Raw genomic sequence first — 17358 nt, forward strand, 5'->3', positions numbered from 1 at the left:
TGGCCCATGGTTGCAGCACATCATACATCCAAACATCACATGTAAAGGAAGAATTGATTCAATCAATTAACTACTGTAAAGCCCATCGAATAGCCCATTTAAAAAACTTAAAGCATTAACAATTAATGTTTACTAGGTGTATGAGCTGAATAGCAGTTAGCAGTTCGGCCCATACAGTTTTTCTCACAATAATGGGCTTTTGCAGTTTTAACCCTTTAAAACTGGGCTTTACAGGTGGGCCAAATTAATCCCTGTAATTGAACATCAGATTTGGAATAACCAATGTGAGAAATATGGACTAAAAAATAGCCCCTTTTGAATCTCAGATTCGGTCCAAACATTTTTGGTCCAATCTAGTCCGAAATTGTCCAAAACTGATTTTCAATTCAAGAATTAATTCATGAGAGATCTGAAATTAATAATTTTTTATTTTAGACAATCACAAATAAAAAATATGGACTGTTCGTACCACCTGCAAAATAGAGGTTAATCACAAAAGTTACAGTTTCATAAACTGTAAATCGCAGTATGCGATTTCTCCATTTGCAAATCTCCAGCGCCGCCATCTTCTTCCTTCTTCTTTAATCAAGAAAATAAATAAAAAACAGAAATCCTATTTCTATTAATTAATTACATTCTTGATCAAATCCTATACATTCAGTCTAAAAAAATAAAAAAAAAATATTTACAGACCGAATAATAATAAAAGGAAGAAAAAGGGTGCGTAGACTATCTGCGCCAAAACTGCACTGCGATCTCTAGGTTCGAACAGTCCATAAATCAAAAATAAATAAAGAACAATTCTAAATAAATTTTTGGATTTAACAAAATTAATTTCAGATCAAACGCCCTTAACAAGAAACCATTTCTTGAAAAAATAAAACAAAGAAAGCAATCTGCGCAGATCTTGGCAGAACATTTTCAATTCATCTGCGCAGGGTCAGATCTGATTTTCTTTTGGTTCAAGATTCGAACCTGTGGCTCTGATACCACTAAAAGAATGGTAGGATCCATCTAATGGATGCCAAGAAGGGTGTGGAATGGGGGGGCGAATTTCAAAAAAAAAAATTTCCTACCTTCTTCCAACTGGGAATCATATTCCCTAAATTTCGAATAATTTATTCAAGGATCCTACTTGAACCATAAACAAACCAGATCTGAACCAAAAGGAAACGAGAAGGATTATACCTGATCCGGAGAAGTAATATCTCCCAAAGTTGGTGTTCACGCCCAAAGAAGTAACCAAGATCCGCTCCTGCTGAAGATGACACAGCTGTGGATGGAATGGAACCAGTAGGGTGCGTCCTACACACTGGATTCTTCACAAGAACCCTCTGGAAACCTTGAACACCAAATCCTTTTGTCTATCTTGCAAGACTATTGTCAAGAACTGCTTTCTTGACTTCCTGTTGCGACAAAGATCCAATCTTCCAACAGGTAGTGGCGGCGGCTGAAGGAGGAGAAGTCCAAGGTTGAAGAGGCAGAACTGTCTCTTCTCTCTGAAGTCTATGAGAGATCAAATCTCAGATTGCAGGATGTGTTTCTTGCTTACTCAAACCCCCTAGTTCAAAATTTGATATTTCTGCTAGGGTTTTCTCCTCTTTCTTCTTGATTAAGAAACCTCCCAATATTTTGGGAGTTATCCCAATCCAAATCAGTATTTGGATAGAGGTTAATCTTAATCCTATCTGTAGATTAAGTTAGTTAACTCCTGATCTTATTAGGAGGTTACCAGATTCAAATCTAATTTGAATTTGGTCTCTTAGAGTGGATAAGGTCAAAGACCCAATCTTTTTACTAACACTAATCTTAGATTCGCCCTATGAACTGGTGATAATATCAGCCCAGCTCGAAATGGGCTTTTAGCCCATTAAGTGTTCAGTGTTTAACTAGTTTCCAACTTGCTGCCCAGTTGGGCTTTTTTGTATGGCATGAGACCCAAGCATTGATCTACACACTAGCCACATGGGTTTGGCCTAGCTTTTATTACAAGGCCCAGCCGAATTCACTAAAAGACTCAGTGACCCCCTTGAGCCTATCACGTGGACCCTATGGGCCCAACACTTACATTAAGTGATCCCTGGGCCAAGCCATCTTATAAAAACCCAGGGACTGTGGGCAGGTGCAAGATTAGCCCATCAGGTATTATCCTAAATGGTCTTACACTTAACCTCTCAGCCCTTAATGATCAAGCACTATCCGACAAGAGAAGACCTCTCTCTCGGTTGCAAGGAACAGTGCCGCACTCTCTACTCACATGGATCCCGGGAATTAAAACCTTTTGCAAATCTTTTGAAACCACATATACATATATATCTTAGTTTTGCAAAACAAAATTCCAACGATTGAAATCAACTGCTAGCAGTTTGGTTTCCACCAGAGAGAGTGCATTCCCGATCATTACCATTGTCCGACAAAGGGGCTGATCCTATCACTATGACCACTCACTCAAATGAATTCTCAGACTGCCCCAACATGTCCAGGTTTTGACCCCCACTAACGATCTCACTGATTGACACATCAAAGACATCCCGATCCAACCCCTAGTGATGTGTCATAATCGAGTTTAAGGGTCAGGTGTAACTTTTTAGTTTTGTCCATCTGTCTCCAAGGTCTAGGGAAATACTAGAAATCAGGTCTGGTTCAAGGGCTCAAGCAATCCCATATTGCAAGTGCCTTGGGTATTACCCTGATGGCCGTAACAAGCCATCCCAACACTTGGTGGCACACCAGTATCAGCCTTGGTAGGATAAATCTCCCCAGACTTATCAAATGGCTGTGAACATTTAAAACTAACACAAGTTTCTATAAGTGTCCAGTTTTAGGGTCTTACATAGAATTATACCAAACAACATGAATCAAACATGCACTTTAATTTATTTCCACTAAATAACAAAAGTACATCAAATCTGATTAAAGCTAAGGGCATAAAAGACTATCTAACACGAATCAGGTATATCCCTTCCCTTCACTTTTGGTTCAAGTCAAATCCTTGAATACTGGATTCTAAATTTAGGGAATATGGTTACCAGTTGGAAGAAATGTAAGAAATTTTTGAAATTCGCCCACCCATTCCGCACCCTTTTGGCATCCGTACGATGCATCATACCATTCTTTCACCTACATCATTCCCAATGAGCAGGATGTTGTCTACATATAGAACCTGGAATGTAACCTTATCTCCCACTGGTTTTCTATAAATACAGGGCTCATCTGGATTCTGCTCAAAGTCAAACTATTTGATGGTAGAGTCAAATCGAATGTTCCAACTTCATGAAACTTGCTTAAGTCCATAAATGGATCGGTTAAGTTTACACATAATTTGTTCCTGACCAAATAGCAACAAAGCCATACGGTTGCTGCATATAGATATTTTCAATAAGATCTCTGTTCAAGAATGTGGTTTCGACATCCATATGCCAAATCTCATAGATATAGTGTGCTTCTACAGCTAGTAGTATCCATATTGATTTAAGCATGACCATTGGTGAAAAGTTTTCTTCATAACCGATTCCGTCTTTCTAAGTGTACCCTTTCGCTATAAGACAAGCTTTATAGGTCTCAACCTTCCCATCAAGGCCCTTCTTCCTCTTGTAGATCCATTTGCAACCAATTGTTTTCACCCTAGGGGGTGGGTCTACTAGAGTCTAGACTCTATTGGTTTCCATTGAGTCCATCTCAACTCTCATGACATCTACCCACTTCAAGGAATCTATGTCTAACATATCGTTCGCATAAATCAAGGGATCTTCCTTACTGATCAAGGATTCCTTCAAGTAACTTTCTTGATCATAGCCGTAACAAACTAGAGGTCTAGAAAACCTGGTAGATCTTCTAAGTTGGGTATTATCTAGAACCTGTGGAACATCTCCCACTACTCCTGAGCTCTCCTCATCAAGAACAATTTTTTGACGATGATTGTCCAGGATGTAATCTTCATCCAAGAATTAGGCATTTCAACTACAAAACACCTTTTGCTCTCTTGGGTCATAGAAAAGGTATCCGATAGAGCCTTTGGTGTTAGATAGTGTTGTATGCCCTTAGCTTCAATCAAGATGATGTACTTTATGAGTTTATTATAAATGAATAAAAGTGCATATTTGATTCATGTTCCCTTGGTATGTTTTTGTGTAATACCCTTAAACTGGACACTTAATGAGACTCGTGCTAGTTTAAATGTTCACAGCCAGTGGGTCGGTATGGGGAGACCTATCCTGATCAGGCGGACACTGTGGTGCCACCAAGTTGGTTGGGGTGGCCTGTCCCAGCTGCCAGGGTGAGACCCTAGGCACATATAGTGTAAGATTAATTGAATCATTGAACTGAACCAGATTTCCAGTATTGCCCTGGACCTTGGAGATTGATGGGCAAAACTGGAAAGTTACACCCGACCCCTAGACACGATTATGATACTGCACTAGGTGTCGGATTGGGCTGTCTTTGATATACCAATCAGTGAGATCCTTAGCGGGGGTCGAAACCTGGGTATGTTGGGATAGTCTGAGAATTCATCTGAGTGGGTGATCATAGTGACAGGATCAGCCCCTTTGTCGGGCAAAGGTATTGATCGGGGATGCACTCTCGCTGATGGAAACCAAGACTGTCGACAATCAATTTCAATCGTTGAGATTTGTTTTGCAAAATATATTTTATATGAGATATAAAAGTATATATATTATGGTTTCAAAATGATTTGCAAAAGGTTTTAATTCCTGGGATCCATATAAGCAGAGAGTGCAACACTATTCCTTGTAGCCGAGGGAGAGGTCCACTCTTGTCGGGCAGTGTGTGATCATTATGGGCTGAGAGGTTAAGTCTAAGACCATTGAGGATTATACATGATGGGCTAATCTTGCATTTGCCCACAGTCCTTGGGGGTTACAAGATGGCTTGGCCCAAGGACCACTTAGGGTAAGTGTTGGGCCCATAGAGACCATGAGATGGTTTTCAGGGGGTGCACTGTCCATAACAGTGTATTCGGCCAGGCCTTGTAACAAAGGCTGGGCTGAACCCATGTGGCTGATGTGTAGATCAATGTTTGGGAACCACGCCATACAAGGAAGCCCAACAGGGCAGCAGTTTGGAAGGCTAAGTGAATGCATAACCTTAAAAGGGCCTTAAGCCCATTTCGAACTGGACTAATTTGATTAGTCATTTAAATGGGCGAATTCTGAGATGGATCAGCTGATAGGATTGGGCGAGACCCTATCCACTTAGAGAGTCCAAGATCTAAATAAGATTTGGATCTGGAAGCCTCCTAATTAGATTAGGAGATGGCTAATCTGATCTACAAGTAAGATAAGCGTTATCCCTTATCACTTAAAGAGAATTCTAATCCAAATATGATTTGGATCTCTAACTCCTAGTGGGATTAGGAGCTGATCCCTTTGAGATTATAAAAGGAGGAGGAGGTAGCAGCCTTTAGACATGCAACCAACACACTCTTGTCTTCAGAGCTAAGATCACAAGAAGAGAGAATTCTGCACCCTACGAATACTCTCTTGCCGCCTCCTTCCTGCAGCCGCCTCCTCCAGTAGTTTGATCTCCAGTTCTTAGGAGAAATCAAGATTTGATCTTGATACCAATCTTTTGGAGAAAAGATTGGTTGGAGTTGTATTCCCAAGCCATCCAGTTGATTTTTGCGAAGGGTCAAGTTCTTTTGGAAAAACACTACTAATTTTGTTCCACACTACACTGTGCCATCTTCAGTGGGAGCAGATTTTGGATCCTTCCTTGGGCATGAACACCTCCACTGGGAGATACTTTTTCTCTGTATCAGGAATAATCTCTTCCCACTCCTTTTGGTTTAGATCTGGTTCAGTTTATGGTTCAAAAATGATCCTTGAAAATACGATTTTCTATTTAGGGAATGCGATTCCCAATTGAAGGGAGAGAAAATTTTTTGAAATTCGCCCCTTATTCTGCAATCTTCGGGTGTCCATGTGATGGATATCCTATCCCTCCAGTGGTATTAGAGCCATGGTTCAAATCTTGAACCAATTTGTTTCAGATCTGAACCTACGCAAATGGGCAGAATGTGTTCTACCCGATTTGCGCAGATATGGGTTTTGGGAAATTTGTTCCCAAAATTGATGGGCAAATAATCTGAAAATAATTTTATATAAATCTGATTATTGTTTAGAATAGTTCTTTATGATTATTTTGATTTATGGGCTGTTCGTACAAGAGGAGATCGAATTCTTGGTTTGCGTAGGGAACCTGCAAGATTTGCAGTTTCTTGGTTTATTTATTACATTTGGTCTGTAAATAATTTTTTTTTTTAATTTTTAGACTCAATGTATAGGTATTTGATCTGATGTAATCATTAATAGAAATAGGAGTTCTATTTATTTTTATTTTTGGACCAAAGATGGCGGTGCAGAGAAGAAGATTTCGTAGATGGGAGAACTACAATCTGCGATTTGTAGTTCATGAAACTACAAACTGTGATCTAACCTCTATTTTGCAGGGTGGATTATAAGAATAGCCCTGATTGACTGATTCTTGAATTTCTTTTATCAGTTCGTTAATTTCAGATTATTTTCTTGAATTAAAGATTTAATTAAAGATCAAACCCTAGACCCGTTCGAACCAAGATTGGTTCAAATTGTTTGGACCAAATCTAGGGTTTAATCAAGGCTGAAAGTCAGCCCTAATTTTCCCACTAATGGGCCTGAGGGTTGATATTTAATTAAATGGTTAATTCAGCCCAACCTGTAAAGGCCCAGTTTTAAATAGTTAAAACTGCCAAAAGCCCACTTCAAAGTATAAAGCTATATGGGCCGAACTGGGTAACCCCACTTCAGCCCATATACCTCGATAATATTAATGGTTAATATTATGAATTTATAACGGGCTTCCAGTGGGCGTTACAGATAATTAATTGATTGGATCAATTTATCCTTGCATAAGATGTTTGGATCTGTGATGTGCTGCGCACATGGGCAATAAGTGCTTGACCCATGCTCATTCGACAATGGCTCTTGCGCACACCATGGATGAATGCACATCATTGCCATGGTGTACCTTTTGGTCATTGGATGACCTTCCTTAGTGGTGGGCCCCACACCTCATCAAGAGGTTATGTGTGGAACCCTAGCCGTTTAAGGCCCACCAAAATCTGACTTTATGAAAGTAAGTGCGAGCCACTTTGGTTTGACCTAAATCAAACTAGGGCGTAATAACTGTTCCCTCCAGCTAATATGAGTGCAAGTGATAGGGATATTCATACAATGAACTCTCTAAAGGCCTTCCATCATTAGCATGAGGATGGGTCCTTCAGTAATGAGGAAACACACCAGAAAATGGACTATCCATTTGCTGTTGGGCTTGTCTGAGTGTTTCATAAGATGATAGAGGCGTCATAGACCGATGTGGGAGGGACTTCACTAGAAAATGGTAACTCTCTCACGGTACCTTGGCGTTCACGAATATGATGGGTAAGCACTCACTAGACAGAAAGGTTTACCTGAAAACGACTCTGAACCTTGTTTGACAGAGGCCAAAGGGAAAACTCATATGATGAGTGGATATGATCCTTCACAGAAAGGTGGTGGGGTTATGCAGCTGAAACAGTTGGCTCCGTGCACCCTATGTGATTTCCCACATTTCCAGAGACAACTCGTAGTCTCTGTCTCTGAGAAAGGAGAGAAATCTCAGAGATGAATAAATGGAAACGGATCATAGAATAAAATCCTTGTCTATGAAATGAACATGAATCAAATTAGGTTGTGGACTGATGTTTGCTCTTTTATCAGAAAATGGCAAACGAATCATTTGCAAAGCTTCTTGACGACAACAAGCTTAAGGGCCCAAACTATGCCGACTGGTACAGGAAACTTCTGTTGGTCTTAACCTCTGAAAAGTTGGATAAGGTAGCCAAGAATCCTGCCTCGTATTGTCCAGGAGATAGGGCTTCTGAGGCCTGTAGAAGAGAATACCAAGAATGGGAGGACAAAACTCCCTTGCCTGCTGCTATATCATTGCCTCCTTGGACAATCCAATTTAGAGGCAGTTCAATCCGATCAAACTTGCCAAGGATGTATTGGATAGTCTCAAGAAAATGTATGAAGAGCAGATTCGTTCTACTTGGCAGAAGGTCTTGAAACAATTCATGACCGCGCAGATATCCAAGAGCCAACAAGTTCATGAACATTGTCTCTGGATGATGGGTTATATCAACGAATTAGAGGCTCTTGGATCTGGGCTAGATCTGGTAACATAGATCGATGCTATTCTCAACTCTCTACCTCCATCCTTTAATCCATTCATCATGAACTATAACATGAACAAGCTAAAGTTCAACCCGATCAAACTTGCCAAGGATGTATTGGATAGTCTCAAGAAAATGTACGAAGAGCAGATTCGTTCTACTTGGCAGAAGGTCTTGAAACAATTCATGACCGCGCAGATATCCAAGAGCCAACAAGTTCATGAACATTGTCTCTGGATGATGGGTTATATCAACGAATTGGAGGCTCTTGGATCTGGGCTAGATCTGGTAACATAGATCGATGCTATTCTCAACTCTCTACCTCCATCCTTTAATCCATTCATCATGAACTATAACATGAACAAGCTAAATGTCAGTTTGCAGAACTCAGCAATATGTTGTAGAGGGCCGATGAATTGATTAAAAAGGATGAGCCCATTGCCATGCTTGTTGAAACTGGCAAATCGGACATGAAAAGGAAGGCAAAGAGAAAGCCATAGAAGAAGGCTGCCAAACCCAAGAAGCAGAAGAAAGACAAAGCGTTGGATGCCTGTCACTTCTGCAAGAAGACCGGTCACTGGAAAAGGAACTACCTACCTGGAATCCAAGAAAAGTAATTTCAAAACTTGTGTTATAGAAACTAATTTATTGGTAGCTTCTGCATCCTGGTGTATTGACTCTGGGGTTTCAACTCATGCGTGTAACTCACTACAGGGAATCAAGGTAAGCAGAAGGCTGAGTGAAGGAGAAGTCACACCCTATTTGGGGACTACTACAACTGTTGCAGCTACGGCCATAGGAACCGTGGAGTTACTTTTAGAGAAGGAACTATTGTACTGAGAGATTGTCTTTATGTACAAAATTTAAGGAGAAATTTGGTTCTATCTCAAAATTGTGTGCAGATGGTTATTCTGTCTTCTTTAGTAAAACGATTACTATTAAAAGAAATAACAGATTCATCGCATACAGGGAACTAGAGAATAGTCTCTACGTTATACATCCTTCTCTAGAAACTAACATAACCGAAACTACGTCAGCTGAAATCCTCAAGAAGAGAGCCCGTGATACAGTTAATCCCATGTGTCTATGGCATTACCGACTTGGCCACATCAGTGTTGACTAAATCACAAGGTTGGTAAAGGATGGTCCTTTGGATTTTCTAACTATAGAAGATTGATAGTTATAAATATATAACCCTAGCAAGTGCATTAGTTATCAAGTAGTATAAAAAATATCGTTCCCATGGGGATTTAACAAAATAAGTATTAAAATCATAGTCTTCCCTAATTATTTGGACAATCGAAATTTAGATTTGAGGAAACAAGAACTACTGAAAATAAAGACTAGAACAAAGAAAATAAAAACAAGGGTGATCACTAATCGAATATGCAAATGATGGAATCGCTAGGACTTTAGGTCCACCTAACCAATGTAATGAATATTGATGGGTCCAATTATCCAAGACTAATTGTTATTCCCATAAGCTGAGATTTTCACAAATTTGTTTAATATTCTCTCTCAAGATATACTAAACCTACTCCTATCAGGTAACCCTTCGGTCTCTCGAGTAGAGCTCTCAAGATGAAAGTGCATTAAGTCCAAGAAAACCATTAAATTCAGATGAGTCATGTATATATATCTCTATATACCATTCAATTCACACTATGAATTATTCTGTCAATTATGTGAATTGCTCTCTCAATTCATTCACATAACCCAAATCAATTAAGGGGTGGCCAAACTCTTAATTGCATTAAGCACAATAATTCATAGACTATATGGAAATCACAATCTTGGATAAATCAAGAAAATAAAAATATATTCATTAACAGGGTTAGGCTTTCCATAGCCCTAGCAAGAAACAAATCAGTTCATGATGGAAGAAATAAAACAAACAAAGGGGAAGAAAGAACTCTTGAATTTGTCCATGGTGCTGAGATCTCCTTTTCTTGAAGTTTTTTGAGTTCTTGAACCTTTCTTGAACCCTTCTTGACTGATTGTTCCTTGCTTCTTGATTTAGATCAGAAGTTGAATGATTGAATAATTTAGTGATCCAGTGATACCTAAAGCTGGTCTGCCCCCTCCTTTATATAGATTAAAGGGGAGGGGGTGGTCTCCTACTTCCTCTTGAAGTTATCTTACAAGAATAGAAAGTCCAATCCTAATTCTAACCTTATCTCTTTATCTCTTGAACTCAATCCCTTTTTCACTCTAAGATTACATCAAGAATTTAGATTTAGAAGGATTCTTCTTAGTTTCTTGTTCTTGGATTCGTAATAAACCTCCTCTGCGAATTGGGCTTCAGCCATGCTTTTCTACGAGTTGGGCTTCAGTTGCGGATTGGGCCTCCTACAAAATTGCCCCGACTTCGGGCCCGGATTAGATTTTAATGCATGCCGAATCTGCGAAAGCCCAAAACATGAAAGCTGTGGACTTTTATCTTATCTTTTCAGTGGATCTTGAATCAGCCCATTCGAAGTTTGGATACGCGAGTTAGGCCCAAATCACTGAACGATGTCAAAACTATGAAAAATCATCCGATTTGTCTTTCTTTGCTCTTGATGCCTTCTTTCATACCCTGGACCAACATATAAGAGATATGAGTCCAATTAGATGCTAATTTAGTATAAAAGACAGAATAATTGGGGATAAAAATATGATAAATTCTACTCTCATCAAATCCCCCACACTTAAACTCTTGCTCGTCCTCGGGCAAGACAAAACTCAAAACAAAATTAAAACAGGAACAAATTAAAAGATTTGTTTTGGATTTCTCTCAACAGGTTATTTGTCCTCCTGCAAGCCTTGATCAGTATCCATGCTTCTTCCCTTCATCCACTCTTTTCCTTTTTAACTTGTCCAAGAATAATCTTAAATCGCCAATCCTCATGTCCCCAAGTGAGATCAACAATCAAGGGAAGCAGGTATCTCTTTGCATGAATAATTTAGGGCTAGAGTAAGCCCTCTTTGTTTTCATAATCACATGTGGAAAGATTCAAAAAATACCCTCTCATGATTCTTCAGAACGAAACAAGGAATGTTATTACCCTAAGCTTGCTTATGTATCACATCTCCACTACTTATCATGGGTGGAATGCATCAAAAGGTGAATTAGGGTTTGGGATCTAGGGATGAGTGCATTTTATGCTGAACCTCACCCTTTTATTCTTTTAGTGTGAGTGCATTTTATGCTCCATCTCACACGAGTTTTTTTTTGTTTTTTTTTTGGATAGCACGTTCCAATACATTAATTCATTATCGTAGTCTCAACATGCCTAACAAGACAAGTTCTAGAATAATCAACCCCTGTTTGTCCGTTAGAAACCAAATGCTCACAAGGGTCAACTCTGTATTGCATCTTGCCCGTTGATCATTCAAACTACTGAGATGCCTTCCCTAGCCAGAAATTTCAGCTAGATTTGCCTACATCCTTTTTTGTCTATCCTCCCTAAGCACATGATTCAAGGTGATTTGCAATCATTCAAAAACAAGTCTCTAAGGAGCAGAAATTTCAAAAGGAAAGGTAAAAAATGATGATCAAAGCATGCTAGAGTTCAAAAAAAATTTATCAACCCCTTACTCCTCCCCCACACTTAAGATATACATTGTCCTCAATGTATGGAATATGCATGACAAGAACAAGGAGAGAGATTTAAGAGGACTTCCTTGAATGCCTTGTTGAGATCCTGCAGATGTGAGATACGAAGAAGAGAAAAACACACTCATAAGAAATAAAAAAAAAAACTGAACAAAACAAACAACTAAACTAAATGGGTTGCCTCCCACAAGTGCTCGTTTTAAGTCGTGAGCTTGACTTTCACCTTTCCTTCATGGCAGTTTCAAGGAGAGAACGGACCCATGGTGGGTGGGTTGTTCTCCTTCAATATAATGTTTCAACCGGTGTCCATTTACCTTGAATGTACTCCCATCATCATTATGTAGTTCGATTGCTCCATACGGGAATACCTTAGCCACCACAAAAGGTCCGCTCCATCTGGTTTTCAATTTCCTAGGAAATAGCTTTAGGCGAGAATTAAAGAGCAGCACCTTATCTCCTTCCTTGAATTCCTTCTCAGTAATTCAAGAATCATGCCATGCCTTGGTTTTTTCTTTGTAGGTGCGGGCATTCTCAAAGGGATGATTCCTCCATTCATCTAACTCATTGAGCTGAAGTTTCCTTGCCTCACTTGCATTGTTTAATTCAAAATTAAAAAATTTGGTAGCCCAATATGATTTATGTTCCAACTCAATGGGTAGATGGCATGCTTTTCCAAAAACTAGTTGGTAGGGTGACATACCAATTGAGGTTTTAAATGCAGTATGGTATGCCCAAAGTGCATCATCTAACTTTAAGGACCAGTCTCTCTTGGATGTGGTAACCATTTTTTCTAAAATCTGCTTTAATTCCCTGTTAGAAACCTCTACTTGGCCACTGGTTTGAGGGTGGTATGGGGTTGCAATTCGGTGTGTAACACCATACCTATTTAATAGTTGTTCAAATTGCCTATTGCAAAAGTGCTTTCCCTCATCACTTATGATGGCTCGAGGTGTTCCAAAATGAGTAAATATGAATTTTTTCATGAATTTAATGACAACTCGAGCATCATTAGTAGGGTAGGCACATGCTTCCACCCATTTGCTCACATAGTCCACAGCCACAAGTATAAAATAATTATTAACAGACTTTGGAAACGGTCCCATGAAATCGATGCCCCACACATCAAATATTTCTCAAACAAGTATGTTGCTCAAGGGCATCTCATTTCTTCGGGAGATATTACCTGTCCTTTGGCAATGATCGCATGCACTTACATATTTGAATACGTCCTTAAAGAGTGATGGCCAATACAAACCACTTTGAAGAATTTTTGAAGCAGTTCTTGATGCTCCATGGTGACTTCCGGCTTCTTTGTCATGGCAGAATTGTATGACACTTTGTACTTCCTCCTCAGGAATACATCTCCTTATCAAGCCGTCCCTGCAGATATTGTACAAGTAGGGTTCATCCCACAAGTAATATTTCACATCAAAGAAGAATTTCTTTCTCTGTTGATATGTCAGGTGAAGAGGCATCACATTCCCTGCCAAGAAATTAGCCAAATCGGCGAACCAAGGTTCATTTTTATCATTAATCGCATAGAGTTGCTCATCTGGGAATTCATTAGGTAAGGCTGAATTATCAATATTTTCAACATACTTTTCATCCAGCCTTGATAAATGGTCAGCCACTGTGTTTTCACTACCCTTTTTGTCCTTAATTTCTAAATCAAATTCTTGTAGCAGCAAGATCCATCGTAGCAGCCTAGGTTTTGCATCTTTCTTAGCAAGCAGATATCTCAGGGCAACATGGTCAGTGAATATGATAACTTTAGATAAAAGCAGATAGGATCTGAATTTTTCAATAGCAAATACTGCTGCAAGTAATTCCTTTTCGGTAGTGGAATAATTTTTTTGTGCTTCATTCGTGGTCTTTCTTGCATAGTAAATGGTATGGAATTTCTTATTTTTTCTTTGCCCTAAAACTGCGCCTAGGGTATCATTGCTTGCATCACACATTATTTCGAAGGGTAGTTTCCACTCAGGGGCTGATACAATCGACGCTTGAACCAATTTCTCTTTAAGGATGTTGAATGCATGCAAACAATCATCTTTGAAATCAAAAGGCACATCCTTAACTAGCAGATTTGTTAGGGGCCTGGCAATTTTAGAGAAATCTTTGACAAACCGCCTATAAAAACCGACATACCCCAGAAAGCCCCTAACATCTTTTATTGATTGTGGTGGAGGTAATTTTTCAATCAGTTCTATTTTAGCTTTATCAACCTCGATGCCCCAAGAGGACACCTTATGCCCTAGAACGATTCCTTCTCTAACCATGAAATGGCATTTTTCCCAGTTTAAAACAATGTTAGATTCCTCACACCTTTGGAGTACCTTTTCCAAATTAATCAAGCATTTATCGAATGATGATCCATAAATAGAGAAATCGTCCATGAAGACTTCCATGAAGTCATCAATGAAGTCACCAAATAATGACATCATACACTGTTGGAAAGTGGCAGGGGCATTGCACAGTCCAAAAGGCATTCTCCTAAAGGAAAAGGTCCCATAAGGACAAGTAAAAGTGGTTTTTTCCTGATCTACCAGTGTAGTGGGTACTTGAAGGTACCCAGAGTAGCTGTCCAGGAAGCAATAGTATTCATGCCCTGCAAGTCTCTCTATCATCTGATCAATAAATGGTAGTGGAAAGTGATCTTTCCTGGTGGCCTCATTTAATTTTTGATAGTCTATGCACACCCTCCAGCCAGTTACTGTTCTTGTGGGAGTTGATTCATTATTTTCATTTATGATTACAGTCATCCCACCTTTCTTTGGTACGACTTGAATGGGACTTACCCATGATGAATCTGAAATTGGATAAATAATACTTGTTTCGAGCCATTTCAGAATTTCTGCCTTTGCCACTTGTTGCATTTTTGGATTCAGCCTCCTTTGTGGCTGTGCCTTGGGACTGTAGCCTTCCTCCATCAGAATTTTGTGTGTGCATACCAACGGACTGATTCCTTTTATGTCTGCAATGCTCCATCCTATGGCCGATATGTGTTGCTTGAGTACCCTCACAAGCTTTTCCTCTTGGAGGCTTGTCAAATCAGAAGAGATGATTACAGGTAAGGTGGAACTATCTCCCAAAAACATATATTTTAAATGAAAAGCTAAGGGTTTTAGTTCCAAAGCTGGAGGTGTTTTGATGGAGGGTAATAGTTGTTTAGAGGGGATCAGCCCATCTAGTGGTAGAAACTTCCCTTTTCTTGGCTTGCATTCTTCTTGGCCATTCTCTAAATAGTTTATTACCTCCTCTACTTCATCCTCCACTACCTGCATGTTATTACCAAAGTTAATGAGACAGTTTACAAGGGGGTCATCTATCTTTGATTTATTAATTTCTGCTGCCACCACATCAATAGAGTCGATTACATAAATTTCATGTTCTTTAGTGTTGGGATACTTCAGGGTTTGAAAAACATTAAATATCATTTCTTCTCCATTAATCCTAAGAGTAAGTTGACCCTTTTGTACATCAATTAAAGCATTACCGGTTGCAAGAAAGGGTCTCCCTAGAATTAATGGCATCGATCCATCCTCCTCCATATCCAACACAATGTAATCAGCAGTGATGATGAAATTCCCTACTTTAACTAGGACATCTTCCACTATTCCCCTAGGGTATTTGATGCTTCAATCAGCTAGTTGTAGGGTAATGGTGGTAGATGTTAGTTCATGTAATCCAAGTCTCTTAAAAATAGACTAAGGCATTAAATTTATACTAGCACCAAGATCACATAAGGCTTTATCGAATTCAGCATTTCCTATGGTGCAAGGTATAGAGAAACTCCCTAGATCCTTCAGTTTTGGTGGTAGCTTATTTTGAAGAATGGCTGAACATTCTTCGTTTAATTTTACCATCTCGCAATCCTCCCATTTTATTTTGTTGGACATCACCTCCTTTAGGAATTTTGCATACTTGGGCATCTGCGATAACACATCAAGAAGAGGAAAGTTAATGTGAATCTTTTTAAATACATCCAAAAATTTTTCAAATTGTTTATCTAATTTGGCCTTCAAAACTCTTCTTGGGTAAGGAATAGGAAGTTGGATTTCATGCAAATTTAGTCAAGGAGTACTTCCCTCATTCTCCTTTTTCAGATTGGCCAATTCAGCTTCCTTGTCGTCTTCTTGGGTTTCACCTATTGTCTTCCCGCTTCTTAAGGCTATGGCATTCACATGTTCTCTGGGATTTTTTTCTGTGTTGCTGGGCAGCCTTCCTTCTTTCCTCTCTGATAACATGCTCACAACCTGCCCCATTTGAACTTCTAAGTTCTTAATTGTTGTTTCATGGCTTTGGAATTTTGCTTCGGCAATGTTGATGAACTTAGAAATCATCTCCTCCAGATTGTTCTTTTTTTCTTGTGGGGACGGTTGTGGTTGGAATCCCATGGGTGCCTTTTGATGATTGTTGCTCCAAGAGAAGTTGGGATGACTCCTCCACCCTGGATTGTATGTATTTGAATATGGGTTGTAGTTTGAACTGCCAGCATGAGAGATAAAATTAGCATCCTCATGGGAAATAAAAGGACTATTTAATTGACAATCAAAATAGGCATGTCCTATTTGACCACATAAATCGCATGAGATGCTAGGTGTTGTATTAATGGCTGCAATACTAAAATTATCCAGTCTTTTATTTAAATTGGCTATTTATGCAGATAAGGATGCAAATGAATCAATATGGTGTACTCCCCTTTGATTGGTTCGATCATTGCTCCACTGGTAGCTATTTGATGCCATCTCCTCCACTAAGTCATATGCTTCTTCTGGAGTTTTTCTCATGATTGTACTACCTGCGGCTGCATCAATAATGGATCGGTTAGAGGGGTGATACCATTATAAAAAGTTTGTATTTGTCACCAAATTGGTATCCCATGGTGAGGACACCTCCTAAGCATCTCCTTGAATCTTTCACATGCTTCATACAGAGACTCCCTCTCAAATTGAGCAAAAGTGGTAATATCATTAATTAATTTTGCTATTTTGGAGGGTGGGAAATATTTAGCCAAAAATTTCTGGGTTAAATGATTCCAAGTGGTGATGCTTCCTGTAGGGGGTGAGTTGAGCCAATCTTTAGCTCTATCACACAATGAAAAAGGAAATAATCTTAACCTAATTGCATCATCACTAACTCCATTGTGTTTAAATGTATCACATATTTCAAGGAAGTTAACAATGTGTGCATTAGGGTCATCACTTGGTAACCCACTAAACTGAATACTGGTTTGGATCATTTGAATTATTGCAGGTTTTATTTCAAAATTATTGGCATGGATGGTAGGCTTGCAAATGATGGATGTCGTCCCATCAATGTTTGGACAAGCATAATACAAGAGGGTGCGGTTTCCTTCTGCCATCTCTCCTTCTATCTCTATGGCTGGTTCGCAGATGACAACCTCTTTTTTTTCTTTTCCTTTGTTGTCCCTTTGCAACAAACGAAGGGCCCTTTCAATCTCAGGATCGAATTCAGCTAATCCTTCCTGTCTAGTGCGTGTCATGCACTAGTAATTTTGAACTAACAAGAATTCAAACAAACAAAT

General features: G+C 39.2%; 1 non-coding gene across 1 annotated transcript; it reads left to right on the forward strand.

The window, feature by feature from the left end:
* The first annotated feature begins 16687 nt into the window (after positions 1 to 16687).
* Positions 16688 to 16794, forward strand: LOC148871566 (small nucleolar RNA R71). Its single transcript, XR_016108613.1, has one exon. It is a non-coding gene; the product is annotated as a small nucleolar RNA R71 (small nucleolar RNA).
* Positions 16795 to 17358: the final 564 nt, after the last annotated feature.

This window comes from Nelumbo lutea, chromosome 2 (genome assembly GCF_056320005.1).
Source record: "Nelumbo lutea isolate HS-2025 chromosome 2, American lotus-T2T, whole genome shotgun sequence".
In the NCBI taxonomy this organism is placed as follows: Eukaryota; Viridiplantae; Streptophyta; class Magnoliopsida; order Proteales; family Nelumbonaceae; genus Nelumbo; species Nelumbo lutea.